This window comes from Notolepis coatsorum, assembly GCF_963971535.1.
Source record: "Notolepis coatsorum genome assembly, chromosome: 9".
Taxonomy (NCBI): domain Eukaryota; kingdom Metazoa; phylum Chordata; class Actinopteri; order Aulopiformes; family Paralepididae; genus Notolepis; species Notolepis coatsorum.
Window position 1 is genome coordinate 135,976,453 of NC_140173.1, and position 19,897 is coordinate 135,996,349.

The window sequence follows — 19,897 nt, forward strand, 5'->3', positions numbered from 1 at the left end:
GCGTGCGTGCGTGCGTGCGTGCGTGCGTGCGTGCGCCTGTGTGTGTGTGTGTGTGAATCCGTGCAATATCTTGCCAGTTACGTATACTGTATGGCTGATCAGCCTGTGCTTTGTTTCAGAGCTTGGTGCAATGATTTTCATTTTAAAAAGTCTAGTATAAATTAGACATTTTGGGAGTGGGGACATTTTGTGATGTCAATAGTGAACGTGTCCCTAGGCCACCCTCTTGGCTGAGCCTCACCCACCAGCGCGCCTCTCGTTTCCAGTAACCAGCTAGTGTTACTCAGTTGTGTTTTGAGAAATCATAATATGATTTGCAGACTTATTGGGCAGTCAGAGTTTTGGTTTCGAATTGTGGACTACAATGTACATCTATTGGAAACAACTTGTGTATGCTAAAGGCACATCGTGGTATGGGAATGGCTGGTTTGAGCAGCCTCACCTGCCCTGGGTCAAGCTAATCAGACCTGGGTGCAGATGTTGCACATTGATCACCTGTTGCACATTGAGGTGATCAATGTGCATAGGTTAACTTTCTGTCTCTGCATCTGAGAGCCCTGTAAAAAGCCACTTAGGTGGCATGTGGCAGGGTCAACTGCTACACACATCAATCTGAATGTAAACCACAAACTACAAGAAAGCACTTGCGAAGGGCGGCTAAGTGGCGCAGTGGGCAAGGCGCTCGCCACTAATGCAGGAGATGCTGGGTTCAAGCCCAGCTCTCGGCATTGCTACCAGCTTGGCTGGTCGTTCATACTAACGCAATTGGCAGTGTTAGGGGTGGGAAGCTGGTGGGTGGGGATCGGACGTTGTGGACAGCGACTCCTACAGGTCGGTTGGTGCGTCTGCGCCCACGCAGACCCTCGCCGCTGAGAGATCGCGCTGTGCAGGTGAAAAGATGCGACGGCTGCCTCCTCGTGTACCCGGAGGGGACACGTGATGCAAGGCTTCGTCCACATTGCAGCCGGCCTGTGGGAGGCATGGCCTAACAGCGTTCGAGACAGGGGAGGGTAGAATTGGACAATACGGAAAAAATTGGGATGGGAGAAAAAATTGAAAATGGGAGAAAAAGTAGAAAAAAGAAAAAAAAGGCACTTGCGACTCACACATGATGATTTGTATTCTGAAAAGGCCACAAGAATGCGACCTTCATTCATTGGAGGGGCCATATTTATCGGCTACTATAGCATAACATGAGCACCCCAATGAGCACCCATTCTAGTTATTGTAGTAATGGTGACGTTGCTTGTCTTATATAGGGCATTTACAGAATCTGCATGGCAATTTTTCCTGCAGAGACGTTTACAGAGTAAAAACCTAATAGTGTCTGTCCAAGCTATTGTTGTCGTTTCCCACAGCAATACTATTGAACTCAGGTCCTGTGTTTGCTCGATTTCACTCCAGCTGAGCCTTCAAAACAGTCATTAGTGGATGAGGATGTTTAGCGGGGGCCAATTAACTGAGACACATTAAAAATCTACTTGCACAATGCTACATCTAGGCAAACAACCTCCTGTGAATAGTTACATTTATAAGAATGTGAATCCCTACCCACCTTCAAAACCGCCCTCAAAGAGCACCTACGGGAGGCTGCAATTCGAAACTGGCCCCCGTAAATGTCCAAAATCCCTCCCCACCCACCCAACCCCCTCCTAATGTACAGTTTCATCCCCCTCAAATGTATATAGTTTCTGTTAGGATCTCTGGTAAACAGTAGGCCTACTGTATATTTGTATATCTTGTATGTCACAAATGTAACAGTACTGTATATCTGTATGTCATGTATGTCGTAAATGTCATGATATATATCTGTATATCTGTATGTTGTGTATGTCATAAATGTCATTATGAATTGAAAATGGGGGACCCTGATGTAAACAAGATGAAAGTCTTTCTGTGGTCTGCATCCCCTTAACAATTGTGTGTATTTGTACCCATTCTGCAATATGTTAATAAAATGTTCAATCTGTTGAGATCAGAGGCTCTGTGTAGGATTGTAAGTAACTGTCTAACTGTACATATGGCTGTTTACACTAGTAACTGTTTACCTGCATATATAATTGTCTCCACCAGTGACTGTCTAGTTGCATATATATCTGTTCCCACTAGAGGGCGCTCTAGGCGGAACCACCCAGGTACTCCACCTTGTGGCGAGTATAAAAGAAAAGGTATACTCCCATTTCGTTCTCTCCCTCAATGTCTCTCAGAGAGAGAAGACCATGTATGTTACTGCTGCTCTTTTTCCATGTGAATAAAAAGAAACCACGCCAGTTCAGGCTCAAGATAGAAACCATGCCTCTTGACCACATTATTGTCGCCCTATAGCCGAATTCTCTTAACACAATCAATCAAAGAATGGGTCATGTGGGTTCAATTTGAACCTTTTAATTAAGTCAAGATTATTAAAGTAATTGGTAGCTAGAAAACAAGCACAGCGAGTCCCTATCTGAAATTGCAAACCTCCGTTGTTGCCTGGAAAACCATTCTTTGTTCCATTATTCTGTGATACGGAAAAATATTGGTATTGTTATTATCAGTCAGCAGTCAAAAGCAGTTCTGCACTTACAGTATAATGATGCCCGGGCTCTGGTCTATCAGTCAATGATATCTCATGAAGCCCCTCGCCATGCACTGGCAATACACTAAAAAGAGGCATTTGTCCTCCTCTGATTTCTGTGACATGTTATTTGGAGCAGACTGCCTGAACGAGAGGTACAGTATAGGGTGCTGCTTGTGGACGTTTTAGTGTAAATAAAGCACTAATAATTATATAGATACACTCTGCAGCAGGGTGATTCTATAGATACATTCTACAGCAGGGTGATTCTATAGATACATTCTACAGCAGGGTGATTCTATACATTCTACAGCAGGGTGGTTCTATTGATACATTCTACAGCAGGGTGATTCTATAGATACATTCTACAGCAGGGTGATTCTATAGATACATTCTACAGCAGGGTGATTCTATAGATACATTCTACAGCAGGGTGATTCTATTGATACATTCTACAGCAGGGTGATTCTATAGATACATTCTACAGCAGGGTGGTTCTATTGATACATTCTACAGCAGGGTGGTTCTATTGATACATTCTACAGCAGGGTGGTTCTATTGATACATTCTACAGCAGGGTGGTTCTATTGATGCATTCTACAGCAGGGTGGTTCTATAGATACATTCTACAGCAGGGTGGTTCTATTGATGCATTCTACAGCAGGGTGGGTCTATTGATACATTCTACAGCAGGGTGGTTCTATTGATACATTCTACAGCAGGGTGGTTCTATAGATACATTCTACAGCAGGGTGGTTCTATTGATGCATTCTACAGCAGGGTGGTTCTATTGATACATTCTACAGCAGGGTGGTTCTATTGATACATTCTACAGCAGGGTGGTTCTATTGATACATTCTACAGCAGGGTGGTTCTATTGATACATTCTACAGCAGGGTGGTTCTATTGATGCATTCTACAGCAGGGTGGTTCTATTGATGCATTCTACAGCAGGGTGGGTAAAGAAAAGAGCACTGTGTAATACATTGTTTTGTTGCAAGGTCTAGGATGGGGAGAGAGCACACCAGCAAGTCTGACTACCTGCATACTGAACATACAATATACAATTCCTGGCTTACTCTTCTCCTACTCCCTTCCCATCTCTATCTCTCGCTCACCCCATCTCTTGTTCCTCCCTCTCCTCCATTGTAAATATTGTAAAACGCTGTCTCCTGTACACTGTGTGAGGTGCAGGACAAGCTGGTTCCCTCTGAGCTCTATAGGACGCCTCCCTCTGCAGGTTCACTTTGAACAACGTAAAGCCTGGAGTCTAATGACAAAGTTCACTACAATAACCACTGCCGATATGAAATTCAATTTCCCTTGCAAACTTTCCTTGCATACCGAGTTCACGCTTTCCACCCCATTACTTGCAGAGACATCATCCCGACACTCAGTCACAGGCGCCGCCATGCAGAAACGCAGTCCCTCTGCAGTCTGTTACCATTCATAACCCAGATTAATTAGCCTACCAGTAAATCTGTCACTTCTGCGCTCGAAATATGCAGGAATATAGAATAGAATATAAATACTTTTATTATCCAGAGGGAAATTTGACACTGCAAATCGCTCAACATATATTTTTTTTTATCCACTTTTTCTCCTTATTTTCTATTTTTCTCCCATCCCAATTTCGAGTTTCCAATTCTCCCCTCCCCTGTCTTGAACGTTGCTCTACTATGCCCCCCACTGGTCGGTTGTAGGGAGGATAGAAGCCTTGCATCACGTGTCCCCTCCGCGTGAACACTTAAGGCAACCAACTTGCACTTCCGCGTTTCTCTGATTGGCCGAGCGCCTTCCGCGTTTCTCTGTTTGGCCGAGCGCTAAGCTCCAGGAGAGAGGAGAGAGGCTGAAAACCCGCCGTTCTTGCCCGACTGATCGCGATTTTTTTATTTGTTTGTCATGACAAACCAATTACATAATCCAACTGTCACATAGCAATGTCTAATGACAATATAAAATATAAGCTGAAGCGGGCTGTATGTGAAAACCAGCCCCTTCAGTAGTGCACTAAGCACGGTCCCGAGCAGGTAAGAAATAAACACAAGGCGTTGTTCCAAAAATAGTAAATTATATTTATTAGGCAGGGTAGGGATTGAAACCTCCACTGCTTTGTTATGGTAAGGAGGGGAAGTAATCCCACAAACATATAAACAAATAGGGAAAAAGGGGTAGTTGGAGAACACACAGGGTGAATCTAATAATAATATGCTAGTATGGGCTGTGTCTACAGACACCAGCCAACCAGGTTGGCACTGGGATATCACCCAGCACTAAGGCCAACACAATGTATATATATAGTTCCAGGGGAACAGTGGCAATTAGGCACTGAGGCCAACAACAATAATATATACACTGAAACAACGGCTAATCTACACAGTAGCGACAAATAAGGCCAACACAATACTACAGTTGCCCACACACAGTCAGGCCATGTGAGCGGATCGGAGCGTGAGCGGCGCGGGGCGCGGAGCGGGCTGTTTTGACGTGAGCGAGGAGTGGGTTTTAAAATGAGTCGGCGCGACGTCCGGAGCGAGAGTTCTCCTCCGCTCCAATCCACTCCAGGCCGCTCACAGTGGTTTAACACTGTTGATGTAATATATACATGCAGTACAATGCCAAAGCAACAGATGGCGATGTACAAACATGAAGGCCATTTTCAACCAATGAGAAGGGTTCAGGCTTCGTCACTGTAGAGACGCCCACCATAGATATCTATGACGCCCACACTCACTCCTGTTAAAAAAAGTATCGACGCCATTGTTGTTGACGTTAGCTTACATGCTAACGTTAATGGCAGCGACCATAGCATTGTGGCTCGGCTAGCCTATCATCGCTTAATAGAACTAGTGAATGGATAAACAACGTTATTTAACATTGCAGAATGGCTACAATTACAATGCGGCTCAATACAAACAATTGTTAAGGGGCCCAGGGGGTGTAGACTGTTGTAGTTTGAGCTCATTTACACCATGCTCCAAAAAAGAAAAAGAAAAACTGCCGAGCGATCTGGCGCGGGGAGCGGGGAGCGCTCGATTCAAGGTGAGTGGGGAGCGAGCGGAGAGCGACTTGGGAGCGGGGTCAACATGAGCGATTAGCGGAGCGGACCAAGCTTTAAAGAGCGAAGAGCGGATTTCTCGGCCGCGCCGATCCGCTCACGTGGCCTGCACACAGTGGTAAATGGCATAAGGAGTACTCACTATAGTATCCACACAATAGTGATAGAAGGCACAGAGGCCAACAAGATATATTGTTATTTGCACTTACCTGGTAGCAACCAACACAGACACAAATACACCAGGTAAGCAGTGTGAACAGCAAGAACACACAATAATAACAATTCCACACAATTCAAACAGTGGCAATTCAAGGGCAACCTCCAACACTATGGTTTCTCCCAAACTGGTAAGCAAATGACTGTTTTCATGTTTTCATTTTTACGTTATTTTCATTTTTACGTTATTATTATTATTATTATTATTATTATTATTATTATTATTATTATTATTATTATTATTATTATTATTATTATTATTATTATTATTATTATTATTATTATTATTATTATTATTATTTTTTTTTTTTTTTAAACATTGATCTTAACTGATCACTGTGACTTTATTGCTTTTATCGTTATATATGCCTATGTTTGTGTACAGCACTTTGAGCTACATGACATGTATGAAAGGTGCTTTATAAATACTTACTTACTTACTTACTTACTTACTTACTTACTTACTTACTTACTTACTTACTTACTTACTTACTTACTTACTTACTTACTTACTTACTTACTTACTGGCAAATGACTGCATGAGGCGCCCGGACGTGTGTGTGCTGTCAGGCATTTGTCCACCCGTCCCTCTCGAGGTGATTGCCATCAGCTGTCATTCATTAGGCAATCAGCACTCTTCAGTGTAGGGACGGGCAGCACCTGACAGAGAAAGAAAAAGGGACAGCATTAGCCATCATGGCACACACACACACATCACATACAAAACATAACATATTTACATATACTAACCTGATGTTCAGATGGTGTCATAAATACAGTAATAATGGTAATGACCAACCCACGTACCCATGTACGTCACACCTCCCCCCATAAGAGCGAACCTGCAGGGTTAGCAAAACATTATTACTTATTACCCAACATGAGATTAGTACCACATACCAGGGAGAACAGAAACAACAACAAAAAATTCTCCCTCCACAAAATCACCCACCAAATGGGCCACATCAGCACCACACAGACCCCGCTCTGAGCCCACACGGTCGACCACCACCTCACCCAAAACACACACAATGCCCCTAGGCACATCACCCAACACCAGACGCATCAGCCGTCGGAACGTGGCCGGTGCATTCCCTATCCCGAAGGCCATAACGGGAACAAGTCAGGCACCGTCATTACGTTCACCCTCCTGCAGTACAGAAAACGGAGAGACACATTAGCCTTGGGAGCTAGAAGGCAAGGAGAGCTCCAGGGACCATGGCTAGGCTCAGCTAGCCCCTTGTCCAGGGTGCACAGAGCCTCTCCTCTCACTACCTCCCTCATCGCCACCGGACACTGATATGCGTATTGCTTAAAGGGATTTTGCACCCCCAACACGAACACCGTGCTCCAGGATGGTCGTTCTGGAAAACACAGACAACATAACAATTGAAACATGCACAATATGTACAACAATATATGTACAATAGACGCGCAGTGACGTCACCCACATGCAGCATGTCTATCAGGCCATTAGGGTCTAATTCCTACCCAAAATATTATGCTGGGAATCCTGAAATGCATACATAATCCAAATTCCAGCCCGCCGATGCAGCAAACACCAGCGCACTATATTGAGTCAAACTTCAAAAAGGAAAATGGACACACAGTACTTCCCCAAGGCATATAAACAAAGTAACTTAGAAGCCGCACCGGGCCGTCCCTGGGCATAACCACAGGATCACCGGAGGCCATATGTCACCTCATCTTGGCAAACAAGCCTGCATGATGAAAGGCCGAGTTCATCAAACCGTGAAAACTGTATGTAGTACATACTGGCCACCGTATGCACACTGTTTTCAAAACATGGTGAGACCTAACTCACAAATAATCATAAGTGCCATAAGACACAATCAAGCTCACCTGGATAAACAAAGAAACACCACTCTAACCATGCAGCTCACAGTGTAGGATGAATACCACTTTAACCCTAATACTTAGAGTGTAGGATGAATCACCACTCTAACCATATAGCTCACAGTGTAGGATGAATCCAAAGTGGCCAACAATATATATATATATCCCACACAGAGTGGCAAATGGCAAAACAACACCAACAGTATATATACCCCACACAGGGTTTGGTCCACGCAGGCCGGTAGAGCTCTTTACATTGCCGGACGAGCCCCCATGTCACATAGCAATGTCTAATGACAATATAAAATATAAGCTGAAGCGGGCTGTATGTGAAAACCAGCCCCTTCAGTAGTGCACTAAGCACGGTCCCGAGCAGGTAAGAAATAAACACAAGGCGTTGTTCCAAAAATAGTAAATTATATTTATTAGGCGGGGTAGGGATTGAAACCTCCACTGCTTTGTTATGGTAAGGAGGGGAAGTAATCCCACAAACATATAAACAAATAGGGAAAAAGGGGTAGTTGGAGAACACACAGGGTGAATCTAATAATAATACGCTAGTATGGGCTGTGTCTACAGACACCAGCCAACCAGGTTGGCACTGGGATATCACCCAGCACTAAGGCCAACACAATGTATATATATAGTTCCAGGGGAACAGTGGCAATTAGGCACCGAGGCCAACAACAATAATATATACACTGAAACAACGGCTAATCTACACAGTAGCGACAAATAAGGCCAACACAATACTACAGTTGCCCACACACAGTGGTAAATGGCATAAGGAGTACTCACTATAGTATCCACACAATAGTGATAGAAGGCACAGAGGCCAACAAGATATATTGTTATTTGCACTTACCTGGTAGCAACCAACACAGACACAAATACACCAGGTAAGCAGTGTGAACAGCAAGAACACACAATAATAACAATTCCACACAACAGTGGCAATTCAAGGGCAACCTCCAACACTATGGTCACTGGCAAATGACTCCATGAGGCGCCCGGACGTGTGTGTGCTGTCAGGCATTTGTCCACCCGTCCCTCTTGAGGTGATTGCCATCAGCTGTCATTCATTAGGCAATCAGCACTCTTCAGTGTAGGGACGGGCGGCACCTGACAGAGAAAGAAAAAGGGACAGCATTAGCCATCATGGCACACACACACACATCACATACAAAACATAACATATTTACATATACTAACCTGATGTTCAGATGGTGTCATAAATACAGTAATAATGGTAATGACCAACCCACGTACCCATGTACGTCACACCAACATATGTGTAAAGGCACAACATATTCCAGTTAACGGTATCTTTTTTTAATGATTCGTTACGGCGCAATCAATACTTCCATGCATTCGGGACCTCCATGTTTTGGGGGTATTCATCAGACAAATCGGATCCGGGCTTCGGCTCCCATCAGTCGGGCAAGAACTGCAGGTTTTCAGCCTCTCTCCTCTCTCCTGGAGCTTAAGGGGGAGCTTAGTATTCCTGCCTCTGAGGAGCGCGTCGCGGCTCATGCGCGCGCTCGGCCAATCAGAGAAACGCGGAAGTACAAGTTGGTTGCCTTAAGTGTTCACGCGTCCCCTCCGGTACACAAGTAGGCAGCCTGTCACATCTTTTCACCTGCCAGCGCGGACTCTCAGTGGCGAGGAGTAGCGCATGGGAGGCTCACACTACCCCCGCTACTTCCTGTCTCTGCTGTGCAGGCGGCGTCTATGCCTTCTACAGCGCTGTTCGGTTTCCGGGTTCCTCTGATTGGCCACTAAGCCCACGTGACCCTACGCTAGCACGCCCCCCTTATGGCTGAGAGTAGTGGCAGGCAGAGAGCCTTGCTACCGTTAGAAGCTAACGTAGCTTAGCTTGGTAGCTATTGTTGTGCTAACGCCATACCCCGACACCCAGCTTGTTAGCCAGCATGAATGCCCGATTTTGTATACCCTTGTCCTCACAAGTATTCTGCCAGGGAACTTATGGACATGACAATAGTAGTAGTTATAAGGTGTTTGATCATTGTGTCGTTGTACATATTGTGTATACACCATTAGAAGCTAACGATAGCTATGAGCTAACTAACACTACAAGCTCAAACACCCTACAACCACCACTATTGTCGCGTCCACAAGCTCCCCCGGCAGAACACCCGCGAGGACAAAGGCACACAAAGAGGAGAGAACCACCCCAAATCGGGCACTCATGCCGGCCAACAAGCGACCTGCGTCTATGCCTTCTACATCGGGCATTCATGCTGGCTAACAAGCTGGGTGTCGGGGTATGGCGTTAGCACAACAATAGCTAACAAGCTAAGCTACGTTAGCTTCTAACGGTGTATACACAATATGTACAACGACACAATGATTTACATTATTACATATGGTAACGTGGTTGTGGCTTTTACAAATAGTGGTTAGCTTTAGAGATGGATGGCTATGATCACGGAGCAATAGTGTTGTTAGGTGAAACATACATTTTCATTCATCACTCGGCTAGTAGTAGCAAGGCTCTCTGCCTGCCACTAGCTGTGTGTGACTCTCAGCCATAAGGGGGGCGTGCTAGCGTAGCGTCACGTGGGCTTAGTGGCCAATCAGAGGAACCCGGAAACCGAACAGCGTTGTAGAAGGCATTGACACGTGCAGGCGTCCCCCAACCGACCAGGAATCGCTGTCCACAACGTCCAAATCCCCACCCATCGACTTCCACCCTCTAACTCTGCCAATTGAGTTAGTATGACGACTGGCTCAAACCGGAAGCAATGCTGACACCCGGATTCGAGACCGGAGTCTCTTGCATTGGTGACAAGCGCAATCTCCGCTGCGCCACCCAGCCGCCTGTCAAATCGCTCAACATTAAACATTTAGACAGAACAGGTCACGAATAAGAATAACAAAACCAATCAAATTACCTAAGAATAAGAATATAATAAGAATAGAATAGAATACAAATAGAATAATATATACAGTAAATAAATACAGTAAAAATATACTGAAGTCTACAGTAGGTGAAATATTGCACAGTGCTGTTTAAAAAGTAAGAGTCCAGGAAGATGGTAACTGTCACTCTGTGTTCAGTGATGCAGTGAGGCACAGTGATGCACTGTATAGTCTGATGGCTATATAAATTTGCACCATTTCCTTATTTAAAAGCAGCTAATGTAATGTAAAAAGAGAACATTTTGCACTTATATTGCTAGCCTCCATTTGGGTAATTATCCTTCAAATTTGGGGTCGTTGACGGAGTATCCTGGTGGCATCTGATTAATACAAATGCAGTTTAATAAGCCTAGCTAGGCTCAATGGGATTACTTAATTGGCAGATGATATGGTCTATATGTCACAGGTCTTATACGTTAACTGTCACACTGCTCCTGACGAGGTGCTGGGCCATCCGTTCAGTGAGACATGATTGGAGTGTGATATCATCATACAGAGGCCCCGGATCGTTTTAATTAATATACGCTGTAAAGACTTAACATTACAAATAGTCGTATAACAGTACATTGCCTGATGTGTCTGACATTTAGTTTGATAGAACGGGTTGCCCTGCGGTTATACAGCTGGGCACTGGGCCTCAACACCATTCTTCCCTGTGAATCCCATCTTCATTTTGATTTATGTGTAGTACAATAGCCCAGGCAGGACCTGCTGAGGCGATAGAGCACATTTTTGTCCAGGAGGGATTTCTCTTTAGCCAGTGGGTAAATGTTTGAACCACACAGGAGACCTGGGTTCACCAGCAGAGACACTCACATGGCACAGGACCAAACGCACATACGTACAAGTGTGACGAGGCAGAAAGGGGAACGAGGATACTGTATGATGAAAACACGTACAAAATAAATAAAGTGTAAAGAAACAAGATCCAACATGAACATTTTGAGTTTCAACACCGTCCCTTGAATGATCCTTCTGTTTGGCCATCTTTGATTGTTAGACTGACAGACAGAAAAAGAAAATGGCTGACGGTCATCACATGAAACAGGAAGTCAGTTGAGTGTCTGTAATAATGCTTTTATTATAACTTTTCTATGCCTATTTCTAAACTCATTACTACGATACCAATACTTAATCGCATTCACATCATATTAAATATGCACTTACATGTCTGACCTATAGGTCTGCCAATAATATTATTATGTTACTCTTTGGCTTTATTTATATAGTGTGCCATATGGTATCTTATGTTCGCCAAAATATACCTCTATGGCCATTGTCTTTCTGGGAGAATGGTAGACTGTATATGATTTAGAATTTATTAGTGCTAATAAAGCAAGTATGAAAAGACCAAGGCCCCTTTGTTTTCAGTGCAGCTTTAGGCTTTTTGGACAACAACAATATTTTATTTTCTCTCCCTATCTGCTTTGGCTGCTGGCGCAGATGTAGCTTTCTGTTCCCTGAAAGATGATAAAAGTATTAGTCACAGCGGCTCGTGGAGGTGACAGGGAAATCGGAGTGCATGCAGGTGCGCATGTGTGTGCGCACGTGTATGTTTGTGTGCATGCTTGTGTGCGTTAGTACGGTCATGTGTGTGTATGTCGTATGTGTGTATACTGTATTTACATGTGTGTGACTTCCCCATGTTTTTTCTGTTGATGGTACGTTACGGTCCGGGAGTGGTAGGTTATGGTGTAGGTGTGGTAGGTTATGGTCTGGGCGTGGTAGGTTACATTTCGTTCTTGTATCACGTTCTGCTCTGTGGGAATTAACCTCATGACCTATGTATCACTGTGCACCCATCATTTGCCCGGCCACGCCCATTTCCGATTATGGATATAAGCGAGGACCATGCTTCGTCCTTCCCTCATATTTTCATTCGGAAGGTTTTGCTACAAGCACACCTTAGACAGTGGAATTTTTCCTTATAGTTTTCTTGTTGCTGTTTTTTCGAGATGACATCACCACCAAGACTCGAGAAGCCCCTGGGGCTCCACCAGCACTCCCTACTCCCAACCTCCGCCGTTTGCCCCGGTGGCAAACGGCGCAGAGTGTAGTGCCGCCCATAGACCGCCGAGCGCTCCTCACTCGTGAGAAAGGTAGCTCCGGCGTCGCCATCAAACGGACCCCCGACAGAACGGCCGCGGTCTCTCTGATGGCAGACGATTGTGGCACAAGCTCTCCGCCTGCTTGCTCCCGCCGTTAAGATCGGTGGTGAAGCGAGCAGGGCAGGTGGTTGGTAGTAGGAGGAAGAGTAGGCGGGCCGCAGGGTTCAATGTCGGAGAGACATTTCACTGAACGTGTTATGTATGCCTCAAACGTAGAGTGTTACAGGGCAATTCTTGCTTGTGAATGGAGCCGCTGGTGCTCGTGTGGCCAAGTTTTTAGACAAACATGTACCTAGGGCTCGCGGTTGGTGGCTAGCTTCGTGCTGTGGTTTTTCTGTGCGATGGCGCGTGCATTTGGCCATATGCTCTCGTGGCTGGAGGCTGGAGGCACTCTCCTTTTCACCTCGTGTGTCTCTTCACTTTACGTGAGGTTGGTTGGGGGGGGGGGGGGGGGGGTATAAACCGCTCATTGAATGTGTTATATCAATTTGGTGAAGTTCTGACTGTGCGTGTGACGAGGAGGTGGCGCAAAACATGCGCTCCCGTCAGCGTCGAGCAGGCATTGGAGGTGACGGATGAGGGATTGGACCTTGACTGTGTCTCCCCTCCCTCTACCCCTCTTCCCCGCTCTCCTGTTTTTCACCTAACCCCCTATTCTCCCCCCCCCCCCCCCCCCCAAATGCTACGTTTGAAATAAAAATCCCTCTGTGAGTGCGAGTTTTTGTTGGAACAAACGTGTGATCTTTTCACTGTGTATTTTGTGTGTGCCTGAACAAGCGTAGACCCTGAATTCACGATGGGTGACTTGCTATGGTGTGTTGGCTTTTCAAAGCAATGTACATCAGCCCATGGCTAGGGGCACTCCTCCCCTTTCGCCTCGTATAATGTCTTCACTCTACGTGGTAAGGTGAAATATGGCGGGTGTGTTATGTCCATTGGTGAAATTCTGACGTGCGTGTGGTGAGCAGGTAGCATAAAACGAGCGCTCCCATCGCTAGAGTTCCCCTGTACGCTCAGTGTGGTGTCGCACATATTCCGCTATGTCAGGTTGGGACTGGCGCCCTTGGCATACGTAGAGTAGAGCAGGCATTTCCTGCTTGTACGCAATGCGAAATTAAGAGCTCTGTTCCCCCTCTGGCGTTGGGCTGCATTACTATTCCTGTGGGGAAGTGTAGGCAGCCCGACATGTCACTTCTCGTGACAGAGGCTGATACCTGGGTAGTTTTTTGGTTGAAACAAACATGCAGCGATGTCACTCAAATATGTTTGAATGTGCACCTGAAACGGGATATAACGAGGGTTATTCTGTAACCCTAGTTATATGAGTTCATGTCAAGTAGGCAATTGTCTATCTTGTGAAATGAAGCCGTGGGGCGTATGTTTTTTCCTTTGGTGGGCATTGCGGGGCTAGCACCGCTTGTGTCAGTTATGTCAGATCCCTCCTCTGGGAGGTTATGACATTTGTCAATTATTATTGTGGCATTATGAGCGCGGGGAGCCTCCCCAGAGAGTTTCAGAGCTTCCTCCTCAGGGAGTTCAGAGCCTCCTCAGAGAGTTTCAGAGTCTCCCCCTCAGTGAGAGAGCCTCCTCCTCGGAGCCTCCTCGGAGGAGTGTGTTAAACCCCCGGGGACCCCCATATGATGGGGCGTGTCCCGCGGCAGGAGGTGTTGCATGTGGGACCGAGCCTACACCGTCTGTGGGCCCCCTTCCTTTCATCCCCTGCCATAACGACATCACTGGGCTCAAGTTCTCTTATTGGCCCGAGGTGTATGCCCGTGAGTTGGGGTCTGCATGGCAGATCCCAACTCGCGTTGGTGAATGAGAGGTCTCTACGGAATAAACCTGGCATCTTCCCCTCTCGTGAGAGCGGAATTTGTCATGGATAGTTTTTTTCCCAGGCTCTGTATATAAACCCTGTGTCAGTGTCCTTGCGAGGACCGGTCTTCCCCCGGTTTACCCAAATAGGGGGGAGAGACGATGAGTTGGGGGCTCTTTCTTATTAGAATTCGCCCGCCACCGTTCTCGGGTTTTACGAGCCTAAACGCTGTTCGATATCAGCGCTTGGTCCTTTAAGGGACCGATGTCAGCGCCTGGCCCCGGGCTTGTTCTCAAGTGTTTATTTGAAACAGCCTTTTTAGGGACCGGTGAGCCCTGGTCTGTCCGAATGGCATAACAGCGTTTATGCGGTCGGCCGGGAAGGAGTTTACCTCTGCCGAGCGCCAGGACACTGCCAGCTCGAGGCCTCACGTGCATTTCCGGGGGGAAATGGCGGGGCAGATCAAGCGTCCACAGGGGGGTTTCACGCCCGTTAGGTGGGCCACTGTGAGCTGTGCGTTCACGTATACAAGTTCAAGTTTCAAGTTTCTTCATTAGTTGTCATACAGAAGTACAGAATACTTTTATACAAATTGCTTCTTTCTGTTACGCTCCAGAGACTGTGCTAGAAAAAAATAGATAAGTATAAAATAAAATAAGTATAGCAAGTAAAAAATAGAAGTCACGTACGTAGACACAAGTGTTCAGTATGTACATATGTACAATGTTCAATGCAGAGTAGAAGTAACTGAGTTACCATACAATATACTATACAATATACTAATATACAATATACTATATAGTGCAAAGCAAAAATGGGATGAGGTACAATTTAGGTACAATTTACAGTAAGGTGTAATGAGGTATGGGTTGTAGTGCAAATTCTTTACCAATAAATATAAAGTGTGTTTAGGTGTTCTAAAGTGTGTAAAGTGGGTGCTGCAGTGAGTTGTTTGTTTAAAGTGAGTGTGTGCGTGTGGATGTGTGTGCTGTGAGTGCATTTGATGGTTGTTACATAGTGTTATTGTTCGTTGTGCATCCTGATAGCCTGGGGATAGAAGCTTCTTCTGAGTCTTTCTGTGCTTGCCATGAGACTCCGGTATCGCTTGCCTGACCGCAGCAGTTCAAAGAGGCAGTTGTTTGGGTGGCTGGAGTCTTTGATAATTCGCTTAGCCTTACCCATGCACCGCTTGTTGTAAATGTTCTGACCATCTCGTGTACCTATCCCCCTCTCCTTTGAAGAGGAGTGGCAGCGTTGAAGGACACGGGACTCATCCTGGTCGCGCCGGACCGGATCAGTTTAACCCGGTGTCTGCCGGGTCACAGGCGAGCATTGCCCGTACAATGTATTCTGTTAACCTCTTAATCCACCTAAAATACATACCTAAGTAAATGGAATATTGCTCCACTTCTACAAGGTCCATTTGCATTTTCTTGGTATCTAGGGACATCTATGGACCTCAGTGAATGTATTCCCAGTGTCAGAAATATTGTGTCTATTATAAGGCTGTCCCCAAAGCCTGTTTTTGGGATTCAAACTTCATCAGGGTTTTTCGAACGAATGTTCGAAACTTTTTTTAGATGTATTTATCCACTTCTTTTAAATTTTTTCTCCCATCCCAATTTAGCCGTGCCAATTCTCCCCTCCCCTGTCTTGATCGTTGCTCACATGTGCCCCCCACTGGCCAGTTGTAGGGAGGATAGAATCCCATCATATGTCCCCTCCGATACATGTGGAGGCAGCCAGTCGCATCTTTTCACCTGCCAGCGCGGACTCTCATTGGCGAGGAGTAACGTGTAGGAGGCTCACACTGCCCCCGCCATTTTCCTGACTTTGCTGTGCAGGCGCCCCAACCGACCTGTAGGAGTCGCTGTTCACAATGACCAGACTACCACCCTTCGACTTCCCTCCCGCTAACTCTGCCAATTAAGTCAGTATGACGGCCGGCCCAAGCCGGAGGCAATGCCGACAGCCGGATTCGATACCGGTTTCTCTTGCGTTGGTGACAAGCGCAATATCCGCTGCGCCACCCAGCCTCCATTCGAACTTTCGTTTTTAATAATAAAAAATAAGAAAATGTAAAAGAAAATTTCAAAATATTATTATTATCTTTTTATAAATATCATCAAACTAAATCCTCAATTTTAATAAAGTGATTAATCGGATTAAATGAGTCTTTTTTATTAAATCAACTTTCTTTAATGAATATAACTCAGCAGTTTTTTTTTAATACTATAATATTAGTGTAGCCTAATCTTTATCTGCAACTGTGAAGAAAAACCCCATTGGTTTAAACAGAATGAATAGACACATAAAAAAAATGCAGGCTCAGCCTTAGTCTATTACTAGTCTTGCTTAAATTGTTGGTCTTCCGTTTTAACGGTGAAAGGCTAGGGAAGAGTACTGGCCGGACAGGTGTACTGTACTGTAGGTGCATTGTGGCAGAAAGTTCAGAGTATGTGATGGGGAATGTTCCAATAGAGCAGAGCGCTCGCTATACTCATAGAACTAGGGTTATAGGATAACCTTCGTTATGATCTGGGTGTGGTAGGTTATGGTCTAGGTGTGGTAGGTTATGGTCTAGGTATAGGGCGATAGTCGACGCTTAGTGCTAGTTTTCTCACTACACCCTACTACCACGTGCACTAGCCGAGGAACTTGGCTGTGTAGACCATTTCTGGAACACATTGGTTTGGCACAAATACAAAATTATCATTCAAAAACATCTCTAAAAAGTGTCATCAACCATTTTGGGGCTGATATTTTAGATACACTGTGCCTGATGATAATAAATAAATATATCACATAGATGCCCAGATTATACATGGTACCAGCTAGTTGTGTGTGTTTGTGTGTGTGTGTGTGCATGCATGTACAGTAGAGGAGTATGAAGAGCGGATATACTGTATGAGGAGGGGGAGTACACACACACTTTTATGTATCAGACTGTGTCAGACAATTGGTGCATTCCCCCACTTCCAGAAATAGCACTAGGCTAAAACACTGTGTGTGTGTGAGAGAGAGAGAGAGAGAGAGAGAGAGAAGAGAGAGAGAGAGAGAGAGGGAGAGAGAGAGAGAGAGAGAGAGAGAGAGAGAGAGAGAGAGAGAGAGAGAGAGAGAGAGAGAGAGAGAGAGAGAGAGAGAGAGAGAGAGAGAGAGAGAGTATCTCAACTGTCTCCAGATGTAGATGTCCTCTCAGACTTGTCTTCTGTATGGCAACTATACTATCTACTGGGGCCTACAATGGTAACAAGCAAAACACCAGCAGAATCTTGATGATTCTGTAAACATCAGTATAATTGTAGGATGAAATCGATTGAAGTTGGTTTGGGGATGTGATTATTTATCTGTTATGCTCGTTTACATACTGTACATGTACACTCAACACATGTGTGGTATGCAGTATGTGGTATGTCTGTCTTATATAGTACAGTATGTATGTATGCAAAGGAATTTGTCAAAAGTTTATTTTCCTAGCAGAAGTCAACCTCTTCAATAATCTATTTGAGGTCATTCACCATGTGTATAGGGTCATATAACTCCCAAGTAGGGCTTTTAAAGGATTAGTGTGTATGATTTAGTGACATCTAGTGATAAGGTTGTATATTACAACCAACCGAATACCCCTCTCGTTCTTGTTGGTTATCGCGGCATTCACGGCCATCTTTGTTTTCACTGAAGCAATGAAAAAACGTACACTAGGAAAACAGGAAAAACAACCTGAGAAGGTAATGACTCCAACAGTGTATTCTGTCTGTTGTTGTGATCATTTGGTTTTGTAATGTTGCCATTTTTTTTTTTTTTTTTTTTTTTTTTAGTCGATTTTTATTGGTTTTTACTACCGGGCAGTCCGGTAGAGAGAGAGAGAGAGAAGAGGAACGGGAGACAGAGCGGGGGGAGACATTCGGCAAAGGACGCCTGGTCCGGGAATCGAACCCGGGTCGGCCGCTTCGCGACGCAGCGTGTTACATGGGTCACCACTTGGGTGCCCAACGTTGCCATTTCTAATGATTCTTAATTTACACTAATGAAAACATAAATATGAATATTAGAATACGTTGCTGCCAATAGATCCCCATAAATAATACACACTGGTCCTTTAAATGACCAGTGTAGGCCTGTGCAACATGGCCCTCAGCGCAGGATCACACACAAGGGGTTGTACGTATCCATAGGTTGCAGAGGGTGGGGCTACATTCTCTATCTCTCATTCTAATCTACAATCAGGCAGGTCAATTAACCTGTTAAGCTCTAGGGTCTCCCAATTGGTCATAAATCGATCAGATTAAGTTAATGTTGTGTTTCTTTTTCAAATGTAGCCAAGAGTAAATACCGTAACCCTATCAAAACAGCAGTCAAAGTGTATATTTTCAGCACTACGTTTGTTTACCGATGTTAAATATTTTTTCCGGAAATAAGAGTTTCTCTGAATAATGTGAACTCTCTGTGCATTGCATCGGAAAAAGTTGAGTAGTCACGCAAGGAAATGACTAAATCCAGATTTAACACTGCCATTTGAAATAGGAGATTTGGCCCTATCCATAGCTGTATGACTTGGCCATAATAAGGTCATTTATAGGCCTGATATTCTCTATTATATATTCAAATACATTGTAATTCAAATTGCATGTGTCTGGATGGCAGAATTCAGTACTGTATCTACAAATCTTTCTGTTTAATCATCTTCCCATTATTCATTTACTTAGATTTGTTTGTACACTTGATCTCAAGAAGGTGCTGAATGAGCTCAGTGAGCAAGAAATCTGATCACCCGCAATGTTAGCATGGTGTTATTCACTGTCAAAGATGCAAAGAGAAATTATAATTTATATTCTCCTTTGTTTAATTACTCAAGCATAGTAACAGACACAATATTTCTGACACTGAGAATACATTCCCTGAGGTCCATCGGTGTTCCTAGATACCAATAACATGCCAATTGACCTTGTAGAAGTGGAACAATCTTCCATTTACTTGGGCATGTACTTTTAGGCAGATTTTCTGAAAATAGGGCTAGGGCTTAACAGGTTAAGAGCAAACTCTTCTTTACAATTTTAATGAATGAATGCAGGACCTCTTTAGAGTGTCTTTATTCGGCATGCAACAACATGGGACATGCAATGAGCGGCACACACACAGGAATACACACACACACATCCATTGTCTTTTTCTCAGGGTCGCCGATGCGATTGAGCTCTGCGCTTAACCCATCCCGTCGTCCTTCCCCCCAAGGGCAGCCGGGAGCAGACAGGGCATTGGCAACGTACCGCGCCCCCGGACCAATCAAAGTGCTCCTGCCCGTCTTCGTCAAGGACGCGACAGCGTCAGCGATCTGTTGTGCA